The following is a 21,241-nucleotide window of genomic DNA, read 5'->3' as shown; positions in this document are numbered from 1 at the left end:
GAAGGAAAGGCTGTCTAAGGTGTCATTAGCCACTTGAGGAAAACACTGCAGACGCAAAATGACAAATTTCAGAAGTCCTTCAAATACACAGCAGTTCAGTAAGACTGAAAAGAGGCCTTGTTGTGGAGTCCTTAAAAATCACCAACTCCCCCACTTCAGCACAGCCAAACCACCAGGTGTGGGACTTGCTTTCAGCAGAGCATCCCACCAAATATAGAAATTTGAAGCAATAGACCATTATGTGCTAAGAACTCAAAGAACTCCTTTCTAACCTGTCCATGTTTTAGCAGGAAACCTGGGAAGAGTCTCTGACCTCAGATGTTAACTGTCAGACTTGCAGCCACTATTCACAATTATTTACATATTAAAAATGTTTTTAAGAAAAATAATGTGTTTCATATTTTCTCTTTATTGTGTTTTATAGCTTTTCCTTTTGTTTGTGTCTAGAACTACCTTCAGTTAAGGGGAGGTAACTAAACCATGCAATTTAACCTCCACAAAGAAAGCATTGACCTGGGTTGATTTTGAAGGAAGGGGAAGAGGGAGGCTGTGCTCCATGCAGAGGCTCTAAGCCAAACAGATCTGAAATGGAGAAGTGCCCAGATTTCTTACAGCATTTATTCACTAAACCATAGTAACTCATTGTGTACTGCAATTCCCTGCAATTTATCAGGTGCCTGGAAAATGGTGGTCTCAGATTTGGAAGCCTTGTAACCCCCATATTCACAGCCCTGGGCTGCAGAACAGGGGGTCAGTGTTCCCATGTCTGCACAGGTCGGATGAGCTGCCCTTGGTGCAGCTCCTGATCATCTAATTTATGGGTACTTTTGATATCAGAAACACAAACTAAGCTCACAGACATACTTGGAGTCATTCCAAAAGTCCATCACAGGTTGCTCTGCATAAAATAAACTTTAAACTGATTAAAGAAACAGCACTGTCATGCATCTGTTTGACTGATGAAGGTGCAAAAGTGCCCTATCACCAGTTGCAGGCAAATCAGTTGACTTTCTTACCATTCCTGTACATGAGAATTTCACCAAGCACGCCATGTGATATTTCCTGCACTTCTGAACAGGACCTTCTGTCACTAAGCCAGCAATGAATAGATTCTCTGTGGCTTGTTGCAAAATATTTGGAGGAGAAGAATCATATATTCATATATTCACACAGTTATCCCACAACCATATGGCAGACGTTCATATGATAAGCAGGCACCAGGCAAAACAAGTGGATAAAAACAAAATCAGCTCTTCATTTCAAAACTCAGATAATGTTGCCACCACACGAGAGAGGATCTGTGGTAACTTGTGCACCTGGAGTTCAACGTCCGTAGTCTTTGATGCACTCCAGAATCATCTGCTCAAAAAAAATCCCTTAGAGGAACTTTTCCTACTCTGTAAAACCAGTCATTTTCTTGATGGACAGAATACTGCCATCTCTTTTACAAGGTCTTTTTGGAATTAATTAATCTGCAAAGTACTTTTATTGTGTGAATCAATGATACATAATAGCAATTTAACTACTAATCTAACACTGTGTTTTTAGCTATTAATCAAATGAAGTAATGCTACCCAAGGGTCCAGTAACAGCACATTTATAAAGTCTGCTGCTGTATTACAAGCAATTTTTATTCAATTGAGTATTTTAGAATAAAATCTAAAAGAGGAATGCTTCTGTGTCTTTCTTCTAAATTGCCTGGCTTTGTTTCACAAATATTCTCTTCCTTGACATTCTCTCTAGCTTTTAAATTATATTCCATCAATACTAGAAGTAAATAATTAAATTATGTACACATTGGCTATTCTCTGTTGTGGTGGTGAACTAATCAATAAGGGGCAGGAATACCATTTATATTGGCATTCCAAACCATGTTTGACAGCTGATCTCATAGCATGAAGATAAACTGCCATAGGAAAAATAAAAAAACAAGGATACAGAAGAAACCTTTACCGAGAAAGGAAACTGTGTGATATAAAGGGAGAAAGGAGAAAATATCCCCAAGAGAACATAGATGTCATTGTCTGTTTCGTAAAGTGTTTAAGAGATTTAATTTCACATTTTATTTCCCTTCTGGAAACAAGCACACAAAGTCCTAAAAAACTTCATGCCCCTACCCATAAAACCTATAATGATTTTCTGCTGAGAACTAGAATCTGAAATCCAAAAATATAGGTAGATTTAACCTTAAAATGTCTCGGTACTCTTTGTCCAGTGCCTCAAATTCTCTCCTTTCTTCTATTTCCTTACCAGATTTCAAGTTGATCAGTAGCTAAAAACCCCAAAGCTCAAATTCTGTGCATTTTTTGAAGGACAAAAGCATTGGAGTACTCAGACTTTAGTTACTAAATCATGTACAAATATCCCTGTGAAACTTGCAATCAAAATTTAATGTTTTGCACATAGCCCTTGCTTCTGGAACTGAGTGTTTACATCAAAATCTTTCCGGATTTTTAAACTAAAATTTAAAATTCAGAAATCAGAAAACCTTTAACATACAAAATTATTGTTGCTACTTAGCAAATGAAATTACTCTGGCACTCTACTAAATTCCTTTTTTTAAGTGTTAAGGGATAAATTGCATAATAACCACTGTCAGCTTTACAGCTGCAAGAACACAATAGGGATGGGGAGAAATGCACACATGGAGTAGAATGTAAGGGGGAAAAAAAATTAAAAAAGACTTAGACCACAAAGAAAACAGCTAAGTGAAAGAAATCAGACCTAATCTATGATTTTGAAAAGCTGTTCATGTTTTTAGGAGTTTCAGTGTCCCTATTTTTTTCCCATGGTTTGTATTCCCCAGACAGTTCAGCTTTCTCATCACACACTGCAGTCTGGGACGCTCAGAATGAATTTATGTTGAGCAACACAGATTTCCAATGATGTTACAGTTCTACAATAGTTATACAATTTCTGTCCTGCTAATAGCAAAACCTATATGAAGCAATAGTTGGAGAGGATGCATAATGTCAGGGGAACTGAGAAACAGTTACTTAAACACAACTGTTTGTGATACAGATAGCTATGGAAGTGGGAGATTATCGTACACCACTCCTTTTGAGTGCCTAAACTCTTTCTGTAAGGTCTCTTCTTCAGGGCTCCCTATTTCCTGGCTCTCAAGCCTCTCTCCTTGTTCTTGTTTCACTGCTGCATAGAGGGATTCCCTATAATATTTCATTTCCATAAGGAACTGCACTGTCATTTCTGCTATGTGCTGACTTCCAGACAATGCAATTCCAGTAACATCCCACTATGCCCTCAGGTTTTCAACAGGAAAATGAATTATTGTAGTATATTCAGGTAAGCAACAGAATTATTTAGAACTATAAAGTTATCTGATTTCAAACTTGAAAAGTCCTGAAGGAATGTATACCATGAACTTACAGAGAAAAGACTGTCAGGAAGATTGCAGCACTGGGAAATATCGTAGCCTCTAATGAGCAGAATCTTTCAGCAAAATCTGGGAAGAAGAGAAGAAGGAAATAATGATCAGGACATTTTTAAAGTACGTGTTGAGAGATCCAGCAATTTGCAGGATAAGGAGAGGAGTGTCCTTGTTAAACTCACCAGTTCAGTGAGTTCTTAAGCTCCACTGTGACAACACTCACAGAGAAGTCTGAGAATTAGAAGTCTCAGAACATCTAATGAGGTTTCACTTAGCAGAGTTTCAGGAATGGGCATCTTTCACAGGAGCTGAAGGATAAGAGGGAATTCCAGGACATTCCTTCAGGAGTAAGAGCCATTAACCAGGCTGTGTTGGCAGCAAGAGAGCTTGGTCAGTGTCCTGCCTAGACTAGCATGACCAGCTGATAATCTGAGCTAAGACAGTTTTGTTTTCCACTAGCACCTCGTTTTTTCAACAGCAGGCTTAAAAAGTATGAAAACTTATCGTTTTGTGAAATCATTTAATAAAAATCCTAATTTATTAAACAGTGGCCCATTTAAAGTGTCAAAACTTGTTTAAAAGAAAAATAAATATGAGTGGGGGTGAGAACCATGGGAGCCTTCCACTTGCTTAAGTGAATAAAATTGAAAAGAAGTGTAGTTCCAACAATTAAAAAGAGGTTTTGTTTTTCTTAAAAGTGATTAATACTCAGAGAATAACTCAGAGGCTTGAAAAGGAACTGTTCATGGACTTGGCTACTGGAAAAATGACGTTTTATAACTGACCCTCAAAACTGTTAAGCAGCTGAAAAATCAGTTACTTTTATATATTTTATTTCAAATACCATGGAACTTTCTTTAAAGGAACATATATTTTACTTCTAAAACTAAAAAATGGTTTTGTTGTCTGAGGGGAAAACATATGTGGAAATATATAGAGGTTATTTTAATCTTCTTTCATAAGAAAGTTCAAAGGCCAAGTAATATCCATAAGCCAATGTCCAGCATTAAAGTCAAGGTGGGAAGCATCCCAGGAAGTGTCCACTAGATTAAGATTCATGTACAACATCAGGCATCAGTTTGTAGCAGTGTAACAAATGAAAAGTGAGAATAAAACCTAAAAAAATTATTTAAAATATAATAAAATAATTTATATAAATAAAATATAGAACTATAATAAAATATTCTTAAAGATAAATATTTTTCAGAGATTGTTATAAGTCTGAGACATCATTTTTTCCATTAAGATGCAATTTAGAAAATAATCATGGGGTTTCTAAAACAAATCTTTAGATTTTAGATCCTGGTTCTGTTTTGCTCTCATAAGATGAGAACTCTTTTAAAAGCAATTCCTTTGCTAATTCCAGAACCAGACAAGTACTGGCTTCAGAAAACCTCCACTGTTTTTCTAGTACAGACTTCCATTTAGTAAGACATACATGTTTTTTAATTAAATTTCCTATGAAAAACAGTAGTTTAAATTGAGGGAAACTGTGCCTCACAAAAACTCAGCAATATTATTGAAACCTAGAGCTTATTTGAGAAGACGGGAGTATTCACAAAAATCCTAAGCACACTCATTTCTCTATTTCTGAAGGCAAATAAACCCTTCACTAACTCCTCCTCAGGCTTACCCATTTGGGTTTCTCTGGGTGAAGAAGGGCAAGCAATGCTGGGTGGTGCTTCACTGGTGTTTTCCACAGCAGTGTGTTAGCACTGGGGCACCCGGAGAGGTGCAGGGCTGGTCTGCTTGTCTATATTCCAGATGGAGTACAGCTGTGTCCTGCAGCATTCCCCATGTCCCCAGTCCCCCTTGCCTCCCCCAGCCACTCAGAGAGAGCCCAGGCTCAGTGTACCTCCTTCCTGCCCTGGGAAGCCCCAGAATGGGATGCAATTCATCCTAATTCATCTCATCCTAATCTGGAGAGAGGATTTGACCTGGCTGAGTACCTGCAGCCAACAACTGTGGAGATCTCATAGACCAAGATGGTCAAAGCTCAGGAAAAGCCAAACAGAAGAGCAGCAGAGGAAAATACTCCCTGCTGCACAGAGAGAACCACTGCATTTTACACCACAACTAGTCTGTGCACTTTGGTAATATCCTGCTGTGAGTCCCAGGACAAGCACAGGCACCAAACCTCTAAGCATTGGCTTTGGAATTCCAGCTGTCCGCAACTGTTCAGAACAAATGTGTCCAGTGGTGTCTCTGTCAGGAGAAAACTACATCTACCTCCAGCTGAAAACAATTGCTGTGTCTAACTCCTCACATTTCCTCCATACAGCTCCCCAAACAGCTCACACATCCGCTCTACCACCCAACATTTACCTTCTTGTTACTCAACAGGAGCACAACCTCACTCATTCACATGTGAACAGCAATTCTATTTACTTTACTCCTTTTTAGTAAATAAATGCCTTTTATTGTAAATCAGCATGTTCCAAATGCATTGGATGCCATGTCTTGAACAGGCAGTGTTGTTACCAGTAATGAACTATCAATTTCCAAGTTTCCTGTAACAAAACTAGTGCCTTAAATCACCACAGTACTGCCATAATGTCTTAAACCATTTTGCTCACATTTTTGCCTCTCTGCTCTGCACCCAGTGCCTTTTATTTCTTATGGAAATATGTCACTGAAACACAGTAAATCTGAAGGCCTGCAAAGCATTTTAAACCATCATAAATTGGACCTGACACAGAAGGCCACCGTGTCACCTTCTGCTCCATCCCTCAGGTCACCACAAGTCCTTGGGCTGCAGTGCAATTACTTGGATTAATCCCATTATCTACCTGTGATCCAGGTTAAACATGCACAGCCTTTTGGTGGGTTAGGCTTAACCCACATCATATTGACACCAGATCAAAGTTGGTGCAAAACTGATGTGGTAAAGTGAAAGTCATCTGTTGACATGAAATCCAGATGTCCTTTGGTCTCTCAGCCATCACCATCTAAAAAGCAGTACAGATATCTTGGCAAGAGAGTGAATAGGTCTTGCAGACCTACCTTCTCAGGTTACCACATCTAGTAGAGTTCCAAGTTAATTAGGCTAATATTCTTCTAAACACAGGCATTTTCCTCCCCATTTTGGGGGATATTACTTTTTAATGTGGACCTCTGCTGTGTAAGGCAAATATTTGTAGAGGGTTCAAAAGACAAGCATTAAGTTCTGACCACTGTTAGAGCTTTTTATGCAAAATGAGAAGATCTGTTTGCTTTCCAAATTGCTTTTATAAATTTACATTGACTTCTTCAAGTTATGATATCAGCTTCAGAATCCATGTTTGGAAGTGCATGGTAGGGAAATCAGGTTTACTAAATCAGGAAAATGCCTCTTGTTTCATTAGCTTCAATCCAGGAAAACCAACACAGAGCAGCAAGGCCAAAACTGCCAACTCATGTTCCAGAATAGTTAATGGTAAATCATCAGATATGGGAATGGTGAGGGTGGAAAGAGAAAAGAATGAAACTGTTTACTCCCTTATGGCTTTAATTGAATAACACACACACACCAAAAAAAAAAAAAAAATCTAGTTATAGCAAGAAAAGAAAAAAAATCTTGGCTTATGTCTCCAGCAGCCCTAGGTTTTGGACAGAAGCAATGTTATAATGTATAATTATATAACTTGCTTGAACAGTTGCTTTCCATATGGGAAGTAATAGATTTGCCCAGCTGCATTTTGGCAAAGCCTGAATCTACCATTATTCAGGGTACAACAATTTTGCTGAAATTTGGAAGTCTTACAAAAGTATCTACACGTTTCCCTGATGGTCTTTGACAATACTTCTCTTCCTAAGAATAATCCATGGCTTCAACCCCTTTTCCAGAGGTCCTCAGCCATATCTATCTCCCAGGACTGTCAGCATAATTGTGTTCTGACTACAGATGATTAAGTCAGCACTCCTTTCCTCCCATGATGAAAGAAAGGATGGAGCTTCAGGATGCATGGAAAAGGTACCTTTGAAAGTCTCATTTAAACTTTTTGATTTTGGATGATCTTCTAAATACACAGATTCAGCTCAGCTGCTTCATGATCTTCAGGTTATTTTGTGTTTCCATATCAGTCAGGAACTGAAGCAGGGAAAAGCAATGCAGTCTTCAGTAGCCTCAAAGCAGCAGCCAGCATTTGCTGCTTATTTCAGCATCTTAGCTATAATCCCAAGGCTGATTACACTTCTTAAAATTCTGCAGAGTAACAGACTTTAAATATCTAGGAACCTGCACTAGCAGCAGCCAGGACTATTTTTTTGTCAAAAGTCCTTCTCTGATAGTTAGAACACTAATTGATCTCACCAGGTTCTCAGCCTCCCATTCTAATGTCAAGAACTGGGAGATTTCAAAATAACACAAAGGAAAGTAATAGGCGCAGATGTTTGGCTTGTATAAGCAGGATATAAGCTGTTGAGTGTGAAACTCAGCAGAGAAGCCACAAAAACTGTCACAGTTTCACAAGACTGATGCCAAAGTGACCTAGTTACCAGAATATCTGAGTTCTCAAGTGTGAGTCAAATACTTATCAATAGGAACTTCCCTCACAGCCAGCCTTTCAAATACTGGACAGGATGTTACTCCTCAAAAAAAGTATTTTACAAGCTTATTTCAGCTAGTGTTTGAGAAAAAAAAAAGCAAAGGTGTCCAACTTCAAAAAAGAGAATGCAGTGTGAATTAAGAGAGCACCAAGAAGTAGTTCCACAAATGTCACTGCAGCCTCCTGGGGAGCATAGCAGCCACGTAGCCTGTAACATTTTCAGTATCCCAAAGGGAAATTACCTCAGATTTCCTGTGTTCTCGTTTGTCTGACACGTGTTTTTGTTACATTTTATAACTTAAAGTATTTTATATTCCATGAAATCACTCCAAAAAGCAATTTACCACATTATATTACTTTCTGCTATCTTTATGTATCATCAACAGTTCGAGAACTTAAACTACTGTGGTTTGGAGAATCCGTGGAAGGCATCTGGTACAATTAGCAGAGCTAAAGAAGAGAGTGCTTTTTTTGCCAGATGGTTGTCTCTATTTTGCACGAAACAGTTGTTGAATAATAGACAGGAACAGGCCTGGGACATGGAAAAGAATTGAGGCATGTGGGTGAGAAGTTTGAATCCTCACAGGCAGACAAAGGAACTGCAGAAGTGCCCATACATCCTGGCCAGGTGCCACAAACAGAAAAGCACCAAGTCTCATCCCCCTCCGAAGTCCTGAGTTGAGTGAAGGTCTCAAGTGGGTGGGAAACCTCCTAGAACCATATGACAATTCAAATACAGCATTCACCCTGTCTTTATCTGTCCCCCATGCCAGTGGTGGGCAGCTCTGTGCTCAGCACAGTGGCTGCTTTGGATGCCTGTGCCTTGCTCAGTGCTTTAGAAACCAATTTGGATACCAGCTACTAGGTTGGCTCTGATCTTTAACTGGCAGCTGAGTTTTTAATCCAACCCTTGACCATGACTCCTGGCTGCCAGTGAATATTAGGGAGAGGGAATTTGAGATGGAGGCAGGATTTCTCCCAAATGGTAAATACAGTGAATCATCCTGTGAAATAACAACCTTCAGCACAATGTGTACGGCTCAGCCGTGACAATAAAGAGAAGCAACTCAGGACACAGATTCTTCTATGAGGAAGAAACAGAAAGTGAGGAAATGCACCACAATTCATGCCTTAAGGAGCACCATTAAAGTAACTAAACAGCTGAACACATTGTCTTATTGAGACACAAAATACTTCCTCTACAGGAGTCCTGCTGTACAATCATTTTCTGAAGCACAGAATTTTGCTGACTTTACATTCCAGCAAGTGATCTGGAGTAGTTTACAAATGTTGCCATATTTATGCAGAGGGAATAATTTCAAACTGCCAGCCCTCCACAGGCCATGAAAACAAACCTTCCCCTCAACCCCACAGTTCCTACTCAGTGTTTTGTGAACTTGAGGCACTGACAATGTATTTTAACCAGTTCTTTGACAACTGCTATTCTAACTTTCTGCCACTGCCAAAAATTGGGATCCACTGTGTTTTCAAACCAATTTAAAGAAAACTTTCAGTAATTTGGTTGTGTCCATTCGATACATATGAAGACAGAGAAGCACACACTCCTAATCAGAAGCTTTGACAGAAAATAAAGCAAGATTATAGAATATGCAAACCATCCTCTGGCCAGGGATGGGTTAATGCAGTGCTCCGGGCTCTGCCCCCCTTGTGCTAGTAATAGGAATCAGGCTTGTAGGGAAGGATTTCTTGGTGACTGGCCAGGAAGAGAGCCTATAATCTGCAAAAGATGGGGTCTGGGGCTGAGTCAGGAACTGCCTGAGAGCCTCCTGCCTGTCAGAGCCTCGCTAAGAGCAGCTAAGTCAGTGCAACAACCAGGGGTTCTCACCGAGCCCATCTTTCTTTGTCGCGGAGGCAGTGCTGTGCTGAAAGCCAGGGACAGCCAAACAAAACGTGTAACGCCCTACAGCCCTGCGACTTCTGGGGTTGAGATCGCAGTGATTCTTATTACAATTGCTTCTGAAGTTACATAGGTCAAAGGCACATGAAGAGGGGACATTTTTGTGTCGTTTGGTTAACTCCAAACAATTGGCTGCCTTCACTGAAGTGACCGAGCGGCGCTGGAACCGCAAAATAGTGGAAAAATCAGAAGTTTTGTTACTGGGGAGTCTGGTAAGGTGAAACTCACAGAAGAAAAGCACTTCTGGCAGAATCTCTTCAGAAGGCTGCATACCGAGTCTAAAAACTGATGAAAGAGTCTGGATGAGTGAGAAACTCTACAAAAGGTTCATTATCACTGTAATCTTTCCTATTGACTCAGAGGTAGAAAACCCCCAGAATGAGCATTTTGTGTGTGTTCCTTTCAGACCTCTCAACTAATACACTACTTTTATTAAAATCACACACACAAATCCATACAGAGGCAAATACTGAACACTATTCTCAGTTAAGTCAGGCTGCTTTGAGTGAAGTAATCATGTTTGCTTACTGGTAGATGTCTTTAAACAAAAAACAAACAAACAAAAAAAAAAACCAAGAAGAACTATTTTACTCAGCAGAATTATCAGACTGACAATGTTAAGAAAAATACATAAGCTAGAAAATGTGTTTGTTTTCAAATCCAAGAAGTAACTCTCAGGAAAGATCTATGGCCCATCTTCCTATCTTACAAATACGTTCCAAAACCAGTGATAGCATCTCTGTGCATAATTAATACCAAGACTGTGATAAGACTATTGATAATCTAGAAGATATATACCTTTTAGTAATTTCTTCTATAAGAAATAAATCAGCATTTTTCTTCTGAAAATGGTATTCTCTCTTGCAGTCCTCAGTGGTAAAAGTTTAATGAGGAGCACTCAAAGAACCAGAGTGCCCTCTCGTGGTTCTGTATCATCCCTGTTACCTCATTTTAGGCACAAAACAAAACAAACTTTTTTTAAAAAAGAAAGGTTGGGTTGGGACTATTCTACGCAGAAATCTTATAACCATCAAGCCAAAATTCCTAAATGTTCTCTTAACAGAGATAATTTTAAGAGCTAGACAATTAAGTGTGCAGATCCAGACTAGCAAATGTCAGCCATGTAAAATGAAGTCCAGAAAATAAAGTCCATGCTTTATCTCCACCGGTTCCAGACATCACAACAAACTGAAATGCAAACCACAGCTTAGATAAGATTCTCAGTGGCTAATTTGGTTTGATAACATAAAACCACACTGGCATGACACAGAATAGAGGAGACGCAAGGAAATAAATAAGGAAAGTGAAAAGAGACTTCGAAAATTAATTGTGCTGTAGCCAAGACAGAGGATTAATTCCTTCCAGGAGCTCCTGCTCCTGGAGTGGTACCTGCTGGTGGCCAGGTATGAGGCTGTGCTGTGCACAGACCTTCAATCATTGTCACACATTTTGGGCTCCTGTCACTGTCATCTCAGCTGCACTACAGCTAATATAGACTGGGATGAATCAGTTTCCAGGGTATTTTCACCGTGTTGCAAGGAGAAGGAAAGGATTAAGTCCTTCAATTTGTCCATCTCTCATCTGTTTCATGGTTCCTCACAGGTTAAGTCTGGTTTTGACTCAGGTTTTCACTCTCCTACAGCAGCAAACAGACAATTCAAAACTAAAAATGAGAGACTATTCCCCAGTTCAGAGGAAGAACATCCTGCAAGCAATCAAAAGCAGATGGGTATTTTAATGCCTGGCTCCAGCAAGCTGCCAGTCACGGCATGATTGCCAGTCACAGCTGGACCAACATCTGCATTGTAAGTGGTGCCACTGTGGGCAGAACAGTAAAATATTCTGATAAAGGATACGAGCTGAGCTGCAGAACACGTGCTGCTAGGTCACCACTGGCACACTGCTGGTACAAGAAGGAAATTTAAACTTGCAGAACTAATTCAAGGATAAACAGATATCACCATCATCAAAGGCAACTAATTCAACGTCCTCTCCCCAAGAACAGCACAGCAGAAACATTCACTGAAAATACTTCAGGTCGCTCTCCGTGGCATCTCAAACTTCTCATACTAAAGGTCCAATAGACACTCCATTTAATTTTTTCTAATGTTTCCAAAGGTAACAGAACTAACACTCATTCTTCAGTGAGACTAAGAAAATAGTTGTAAAGCAAAGCAGAATTGGAATTAAGAATACATATTTTCTAAATATCAGATCTTTCAGTTCCAATACAGTTTTATCCTTGAACTATAAAACAATAATTTAATATACTGCTGGCAACGTTACCCAAAGAGAACAAAAATACCCTCTCTGGGCAATCTGTGTGCAAATGGAACAGCATATTAATGCTTACTTAATTGAGAACAAGTAAACAAGGGTCTTAGCCACATTGAACCAATTTCTTGAGGCAAACTTCATGGTCTAAGTTTCCAGAAACACACTGGAAAATCAGCAAAAGGGAATGTCTTTCACTGCTTTGTTTTAAGCCACAGAAAACAATGTCAGGCCACACCCACAAAAGAGTTCATTTGACTCCCTCTGGCTGTAAGAATTAACACAGCTTTCAGGGGGGGAAAAAAAAATCAAGTAAAAAAAAATGTTTACCACATATTCCAAACCATTAATTCCAAACCATTTTATGTGATATTTTGTGTCCTAAAAGCCTCATGGTGGTTTTTGCATTCTTTATTGTTGTTGATACTGATTATCAGCGTCAAAATTATCCAAAATTTTCTGTCCCTCAGCTGAAAATCATCACTTTGATGGAAATTGATTGGCACAGCTTTGCCAATTAACCTGTCCCCATTTGCCAATGTCAGCTGAAGCAAAAACATGCATTAATTACTAACACAAATGGACAAGAAGAAATGTGTGGTTCCTTTCTGAAAAGTGGTCTTGCAAAATAAGTAAGAATTATTTCTTGCTTAGTACAAACTGCTTTCTGCTGATAAACTTGGATAAACTTTCTGCTTATAAACTGCTCACACTACCAATATCAACACCTTTACTGCTAGAACTGATGCTATGATCTTGAAACTATCTGGAGTGAGGTGCAGACAAAGTAACAATATATCAGTGCTTGCTAATTTCAAAATATTTGTTTTGGATTGTTAGGGCAATGTAGAATTAGGTATTGCATTCATAACTGTTTCTTATGATGCCTTAAGGAAAGACTTTTCTGCTGGCACCACAAAGCCAAGTTTAGCACACTGCATCTAATTAGGCAAGCTTTGCAAAGGAATGCTGAAAATTTATAGGAATCATCCTTTACTCTGCAAATGCTACGTGCCAGGGAAGGGAAATCTCTCTTCAGATCTGAGGAATCACTAGAGAAAATATCAGGAGTTTATTGTAACATGAAGAGGTGTAAAACACCTTTATCTGTGACATGAACACCCTTGAGGTCACCTTAAACTTTCACCATGTCAAAAGTGTGGCTGATATACAGAGAAATGTAGAAGAATGAAGGGAAATGGGTCCACCCTTGGAAAAGTCTTGTGTCATGACAGAAAACTATTAGCAGAAAATATTTTTTCTGTCATCGCTAATGCTTACTCAAAATATCTTATTTTTCAGTGCTTCCACTTGAATCAACTGTTGCTGTTTGTGAGCAGAGCAAATGTAAGATTTTAATTATCATAACATGAAAACCACAGGCATCTGAAGTAGTCTTTGGGTTAATTTTCTTCTCAGTAAAATAGGGGATATCAATAAGATTGATTCAGTTAGGAGAGCTACTTGAGTAAGTGGAGCTTTAAGTCTACTCTAGCTGGCAATAAAAGATCATTTCCTGAGTAAAGGAGGATGCAATTTTGCAGTTTGCTGCTTTTTTTTCCTGCCCACACACCTTCTTTTTTCCCAAGGGTGAGCATTCTTAAAATTTCAATCTGGAACAAACACATGAAAGTGACTGAGTAAGATATTCTCTGGGACACAGAAGAATTTAGAAACATATCTGCTCTAGGAGTGCTTAATTAACAATAAATCCAACATATACATGTAAATCAAACCCAAATAACTCCTGTGTTTTTGGGTTAGGCACATGGATGTTCATTAGCACATGGCAGTGTCACAAAACTCAGTGGCAGTGAAGTTTCCTTTCCTTGTAGCAGTTCTGCTTCTAATCACAAAGCTGAATTTCATTGGCAAAGCAACCTCACCAGTCTTTACCTACTGCAGGCAAGAGCTGAGGCATAAAATACAAACCCTTATTTTTTACATTTTAAGGACAGTAAGGTTCCTTTTCAATTCATAATTTCTGTTGACAATTACTGAACTACTGTAAAAATGTTCTGGTTAGCTGTGATTTACAGAAGTTGCTATAAAACTACTTCATCTGTGGGATCTTCCAGTGCAATTTTGACTGGTTCACTGAATTGTTCAACTTGATGCATTTCTGGGCTATAGAGATGTTCCGTTCAAATTTATAAAGCTGAACATCCTGCTGTGGCTGTGTGCTGTGCAGCACAGGAAATTCATCCCAATGGTTTTCCAGGCTTTTAGATTCATAGAATAACACCTTTAGAGAAATCAGTTCTTTTGCATGCACTGAGGAAGAACAAGGACACCCAGATGTGCACATTGTGGGGGGGATAACCCCTCCCACCTAAGTGAAACTCAACATTTCGTAAAAAGCCTTAAAAAGTTTTCTGTCCTTCCATTGTTGGGTCCAAAACAATCTAACTTATCTTCTAAAACAAAGTCTAATTCTTTTACTTTGATTTCTAAATGCATTTTAAAGTTTGCATTTTCACCAACAGGTGGAGCATCAGTTCTTAAGTCCTTATCTGTTTGTGATCTGAAACAACCTAAATATTTACTAAACAGTAAAACAAAGCATGTTTCACATCCCTGCTGCTGTGAAAGCAAGGAAAGCTACACACAGTGAAAAGGACCAGCTATTGAGCCAAGACAGGAAGAGTAAACAGGGAAGTGTGCCAAATAGAAATAGAGTCTTTCAGTATCATCATGAAAATATAGGCTGCTCTTAGTCTGAGCTGTACTAAAAGACTTTTCCCTTTTTAACTGATTTTCTGGGGCAAATGTTTCTACAGCCAGTAAGAGCAACTTCTAAATATGGCTAAAATATTATGAAGTTTGATTACAAAGAAGCTAAACAAGACAGACATATTTCAGAAGTTTACACACACAGATCACACTGGAAGAAGAATTCTTTTTTACTCAACAGCACGGCTATAATTTCTAAATTTTGGACAAATTGTTAAATTTCAGGGCTGAATTCCACTTCTGTATAGGTGCAGCTTCCATCAACTTCTTAAAATACCCATTCCCCAAAAATTACCAAAAATAACATTCCCAAGGAAATTCATAATCATCAGGCTGTTATTTTGGTTCTACTTAATAAGAAATTTTCTGTCTGCTGAAGTATCAAATTAAGATTTCCATACTAGAATACATTAAACTTTCACATATAGTGCAATACAGTTTTGGGACGTACAAAAACACTCAGAGTAAGAGGGAGTATGAGGATACAGGCAGGGTACAACTTATTGCATCATTTGTGTCAAAAGCAGATGAATGGAATGTTTACAAAATAAATAGAACAATAGAAATATGTTACCAAATTTCCTTCCCAAGCAGGAAAGCAAAAGTCAAAGTCCTCTGATGATCTTCTATGTGACTTGAAGGATGAGGATATTTTAACAGTCAATTTTCTTCAATCAGATTCAGTAATTTTGAAAAATAGCATCCATGAGAGTTTTTTTAGTGTCTTGGGAGTTAAAAATCTGGAAAAAAATGCAAATGCAAATACAGCATAAGCATTTTTGCAGCCAGTGACATGAGAGCAAAGGTTTTCCTGAATATGCTATTGTTGAGGTCTATGTTCTTAGCTAACAGATGCCAGAAAAAACAGAATTTAATAAATTAGCTGAGACAACAAATTTAAGTGAGGAAATTAATTGGAAAAACCTTTTACTGACATATGAATCTGAACAGAATGTAATTTAATTTTACTTTGTTAATTACCCCAGTGTATTTAACTTGCTATTTTATATGCCTCTTTTACACATTATGTATTTCTGAAGAGAAACAGTTTTTTAAAACATATTTGAAATGAATTTATTTTGATTATAAGCCGCATTTCAATTCCAGTGATATAATACTCATTAAGTTTCAGGAGGAAAATGGATGCAAAAGAAAATCTGTTGCATGATACGTGAGAAAAAGGGGAAAGAATTTCTGAAGGTCACATTTATGAAAGCTTGAGAGGAGATTAAAGTCATGCTGCTGATCTTCTGTTGGTTCTTAAACAGAGCCCTCTATAAATATTTAATTACTAATACTTTTACCATGCTGAGAGAATGCTGCACATAGATTACTGTGAAAAATTGTTATTTAAAACAGGAAATTTGAAATCAAAGAGAAATCCACTTATTCCCACCAGTGTTATCATGTTTGAAATTCCAGATACCATCTTCAGTGCTACACAGGCAGGCCCTCTTTAATTCTCCTGGAGTTCGACAGATAGGAAGAGCTTCAGTACAAGTTAATGTCAATTCAATTAATTACAATCTTAATGTGTGATAAATATATGAACACTATACCAATTTTCACTATGTTACCTGAAGCTAAATGACCAGACTGTATAAATTAAGAGTTCTAATTGCAATGGGCAAATTGAATATAAAAGGATATCCACAGATGTAGGTAGTAGCTAGGCATTATTTTGCTGAATAATCCTGAGAATTTTGCTGACAGAGAGATGTAATCATATTCAGTAGATTCTTCTGTCTCTTGGTTTGTAGCTTCATTTTATCAGTTATGTTCATTGGCAATGTCCAGTTTCCAAAGCCATTTTCTCTGCCTTTTCTGAATACTGAAAACAGCCCCTCATCAAGATCTGGCAGATCACAAGTGCTGGAGACAAATTCCTCTCATATCCCTTGACCAAAGCAGTTTTTATAGGTGTGCTGAAGCGTAATTTTGTCTAACTTTTAATTTTCTGATTTGCATTCTGTGTCTCACATTACCAGGAAAGAGAGGCTGTAACAGAGCAGCTATCTCCTGATTGTTGCAGAAGTTGCAAATGGTAACTGCAGTAGAGTTATGGCTTGTGCCACGTGCTCTGCTGCCTGATAAGAAACTGTTTTTTTACTGGATTCATGTGCTCTCTGGGATATTTTTTTCTTGGCAAACATTTCACTGGTTTCTAGTTCACCAAAAGAAAATTGTGACTGTCTCTGTTGACAAACAATTTTGTGTAACATGAAAGGAACAAGAACCTTTCAGAAGTATTTCTTCATATTTTTTCTTTAAACTGATATGTAATATTGTGATATAAGAAAGCTACAGGAGTAAACAAAAGTACTGAGTTTCAAAACATTTCATATATTGTTCAATTCATCACCCCTTAAAGATGACTGCCTTCCACATATCCAACATTAGAGGCAAAACATTATTATTATTTTTTTTAAGTCAAGAGGATGTCATGATTCTATTCAGTCAGTTCTTTGTGTTTCCTATTCATTTTGTGCAAGGCAAGTGGTCCAAAGTGCAGAAGGAGTCAGAAACTTCCAGGAAGGGTAGATCAACTTCTCTGGCAGATGAGAATCTTAAAGAGATAAAGAGTTCCTATCCCTAATTTCACAACAGCTAAAACACCTCCTAAAGGAGGAACAGAGACTGATTGACTTTGGAAAACAATACAACTGGAGCACAAGTGTACATAAAGACTTTTGTAATTGACAGCAACCGTTTAAATCATGTTGAAAAGAGGTGGGAAGGCAAGGATAACTATACAGAAATAAAAGGAGAGCATGCTGCTTTCCAGTGTCAGCCTAAATTATTCTTCAAAAGCAATCCAGTGCTACAGCAATTCCCTGATGGTTCACACAGCCTGGGACTTCTTTACTTCTTTCTCTAAGTAGAACACACTGATAAGCAAAAAGCAGCAGCCTACACTGACATTTACATTTCCACTTCAGTATGTTATCTATTTTTCTACAGAAATGTAATTTATTTTCTATTTCCCTGTAGAAATACTTACAGGAGTTTTATGTAAAATAGTCACCCTTGCTTCTCAAGCAATAGTAGTTTGAGGTTTCCTGTTCTTTTGTTTGTTTGGTTGGTTGGTTGGTTGGTTGGTGAACTTTTTAATGAATAGATACATTGCTGGGAAAAAAAAAAAATAACTAGAAAAATCACAGCTAATAGTAAGGTCAGAAGATACTTTGAACTTTTATATGCAAAATAAGGAAATATCTATTAAAATGTGTTTCTGCAACACTAAAATCAAAAATTCTTTAAGCCTTCTCAGTATTAAATTTAGTATATACACTGCATCTACACTGAGAGGTATATCTTGGAGGAGTCTCAGCACAGACCAAAAAATCCTCCAAATTTTTCATATCCTAATTCTTATGTGTGCAAACTACTCAAACATAAACAGTTAAAGATAAGTGATGATATATTTTGCAAGCAAAAAAGCAAGCAGCAAAGGTAACCCAAATGTTATTAGCATTAGCCTCCTAGAGCTAAATTCTTTCTACCTATGTAAATTCCATAGTAATTCCAAAGCCAGGTTATCCTTCCTTTACATTTCTTTGTATTAAGGGGCAAATGGGTTTCTAATTCAAAATTTCATCAACCTGCAAGTGCACAGGATGTTACTCCACTGAATTCATTGACACAAAACAACAAAGTCTCGGGTTCACTAACACACTTCAGCAAATCAATTGCTTTAATGAACTCCTTGATGGAATTATTCCTGTAAGAGCTACATTCCACACAGTCCAATATCAGTCTCTCAAAGCAAAGAGGTATTCATGCATCTCTATTCCATGGTGCCCTACTTTCTAAAGTTTCTCTTTCTTCTGACTGAATCAAAACCAACAACTAAGATTCCACCCCTCCCACACCCCCAGAAAAATGGTCCATTGTGGCAGTATTTTTGCAGTTGTTCTGTTCTTCTGATGAAGAACTCTCCTGTTCCTCATTTTATGTGCATCAGAGCCCTAGAAGAACAGAGTTGGTGGTATGGATACCATAACATGAGAGAGCTATTTCCTACGGGACAGCAATTACTACACTGAGGGGTAGTAGCAAGAGCTGATTCCCCCTTCTGCCCCGCCTTCTGCAATTAGCAGAAGCAACAGTGGCTCTCTGGCCTTCCCTCATTCTCATGGACATGCAAAACTCTGCAGAGGAGGAGGAACAAAGCAAAGTGGAGAAAGAAGATTTTTGGTGATTAAAACAGATTTTGGAACCCCCTAAAAAAAGAGCATGGATGTAGGGGCCAGGGAAGGCTACATAACTTCACAAAGGCAGGAAAGAAAGGAGGGAAAGAAAGCAATTACACAACTTTCTCAACCTCTTAAAACACCCCTGGTTTCTTACCCATTCAGACTCTTTTCTAGTTATCTCTCTATCTCTCTCTATCTCTCTCTCTCTCTCTCTCTCTCTCTCTCTCTCTCTCTCAAGCCCTTTCTCCTTCTCAACATCCCTGTTTTCTTCAGCACTCTTCTCATTTGCACCCTCTTTAAGTGCTCCCGTTTTCATTGATCTTATCCAACTGCTTTTCACCCAACAGCTTTTCACCACCTCTGCCGGAATCACATCTCCACAAAACTGAACTTTGCTTGAACTGTTGAGAAGCTCTAACCCAGTTTTGCCTTCACTGTCAAGGATCTTGGATCCAGTTTCCATTCTCCCAAATTTGGAAATGTTTATCTGGTCTCCAGTTCTGCAAGGTCTAGAGCAGAATCACTCTGCTCTGTACAAAAGCATTTCTGCCCAAATAGAAGTCTAAAGCCAGGCATTAGGATAGAAGATTCACCCTAACAGAAAGCAGGTGATGTTATAGATACCAGCTGGCTCTGTAAGTCATGCGTTCCTTTCTTCATCCCGTGATTTTTAAATTTGTCTTTGAGCCTTCTGAATTTCTTTCTCACATGGACACATAATCAGTCAAACAACTTAGTGTTTACTTGGTTGTTAATTAAACAGGGATATTATATAGCTTTTAATTTAAACAAAATGCAGAAAGTTGACACAGCATGTCTTTTTACCAGGTTTCAGACAACATGTGAAATCATGCACCTTCCCCTCTCCTCCCACAATACTGAAGAAGAAACTTAAATTGCATTATTGTTTTCATAAATGTGTGTGTAGATATTTAGACATTGATCAAACCTAGCGCTGTTCAACAGATGTTACAAAGAATGAAAGCCAAAACACTGAAACTGTTGCATTCCTAATGAGCAAACTGTTCCCTTTTTTATTGTCTTAGTTGTGGTGCACTGCTGGAATCAGCCAGCCATGATACATGGAATGGTACAGAGATAGTCTGTATCACACTGTGCAGGTGTGCCTCGTTAATGTCAGATATGGAAAGATGGCTCCTCTGAGACTGGAGATTTATAGAGCCAAAATGCTTTACATACTCTGGGCTGGAACAAGCTAGATGCCACATGTCTAGGCCAAAGCAAAGCCAAAGTTCACAGCTAGACTCTACAACACAACTAACAATCAACCATCTGAAAATGGAAAGCAGAACCTCTGCCTGCACAGTACCATGGGACATAAACCCACATCTACTTCCAAGTTCCACTGCAGCTTGAGTCAGAAAATTTTTATTCTTTTTCTTTTGTTTCAACTTTCTCACAAGAAAGGGTAAAATATTATTGCAAGAAGAAAAAAATCCTGGGTTTGGTATTTTTTTTTTTTGTTTTTTGGGGTTTTTTTTCTCAGAGGAGAACATACCATGCATCCCATACCTGGGATCGATTTGATCACCAGATCTTTGGAAAAGGACAATGGAAGCTTTAGCCTGCTATCAGTGCTAACTGGTGTAGCCTGCAACTCCTCATCCTGTGGCACAGACTTCCAAAGACACAGGGTCCTGGTGTGATCCTGTGATCCTTTCCATTAAAATTGCAAAAATAAAATCAGAACAGATTGGGCTTTTAAATTCAGCTGTTATGATTCTTCCCACCATAGAGTAGAATTTGCTGCTCTTATTCCTGAATTTTTCCATGTGCCCCAAATAGGATGACTCATGTAAAAAGTGAATAGATATGACAGTGTTTTAATAAAAATTGTTCTAAAGCTACAGATTAGCTCAATATCTATGTCACACAATAGAGCTTTGATTTTAAAATTATTTCACCTTTTCAAATTAAAAAATCACTAGCCTATTTCGGTTTTAAAAATCCCCAAAACTGTTTCATTTAGTCCAGGCAATTCAACTGGATTTTAGGAATTTTAAATATTCCTGACTCATTTTTACTTCCAATTTTTCTGCTTCCTATCACACTTTTTCTTTTCTTATTGAATTGACAGGCTAAGTGCTACTGAATTAAAGGTTTCAGCACACGTCAGCAAGAACTTTGTGGGCTGTCAGGACACAAAAATCTCAGCAGACACCTACATATTCTCCACGGAAGCAAG

Source organism: Cinclus cinclus, chromosome 5 (genome assembly GCF_963662255.1).
Source record: "Cinclus cinclus chromosome 5, bCinCin1.1, whole genome shotgun sequence".
Lineage (NCBI taxonomy): Eukaryota > Metazoa > Chordata > Aves > Passeriformes > Cinclidae > Cinclus > Cinclus cinclus.
This window is presented reverse-complemented; position numbering follows the sequence as displayed.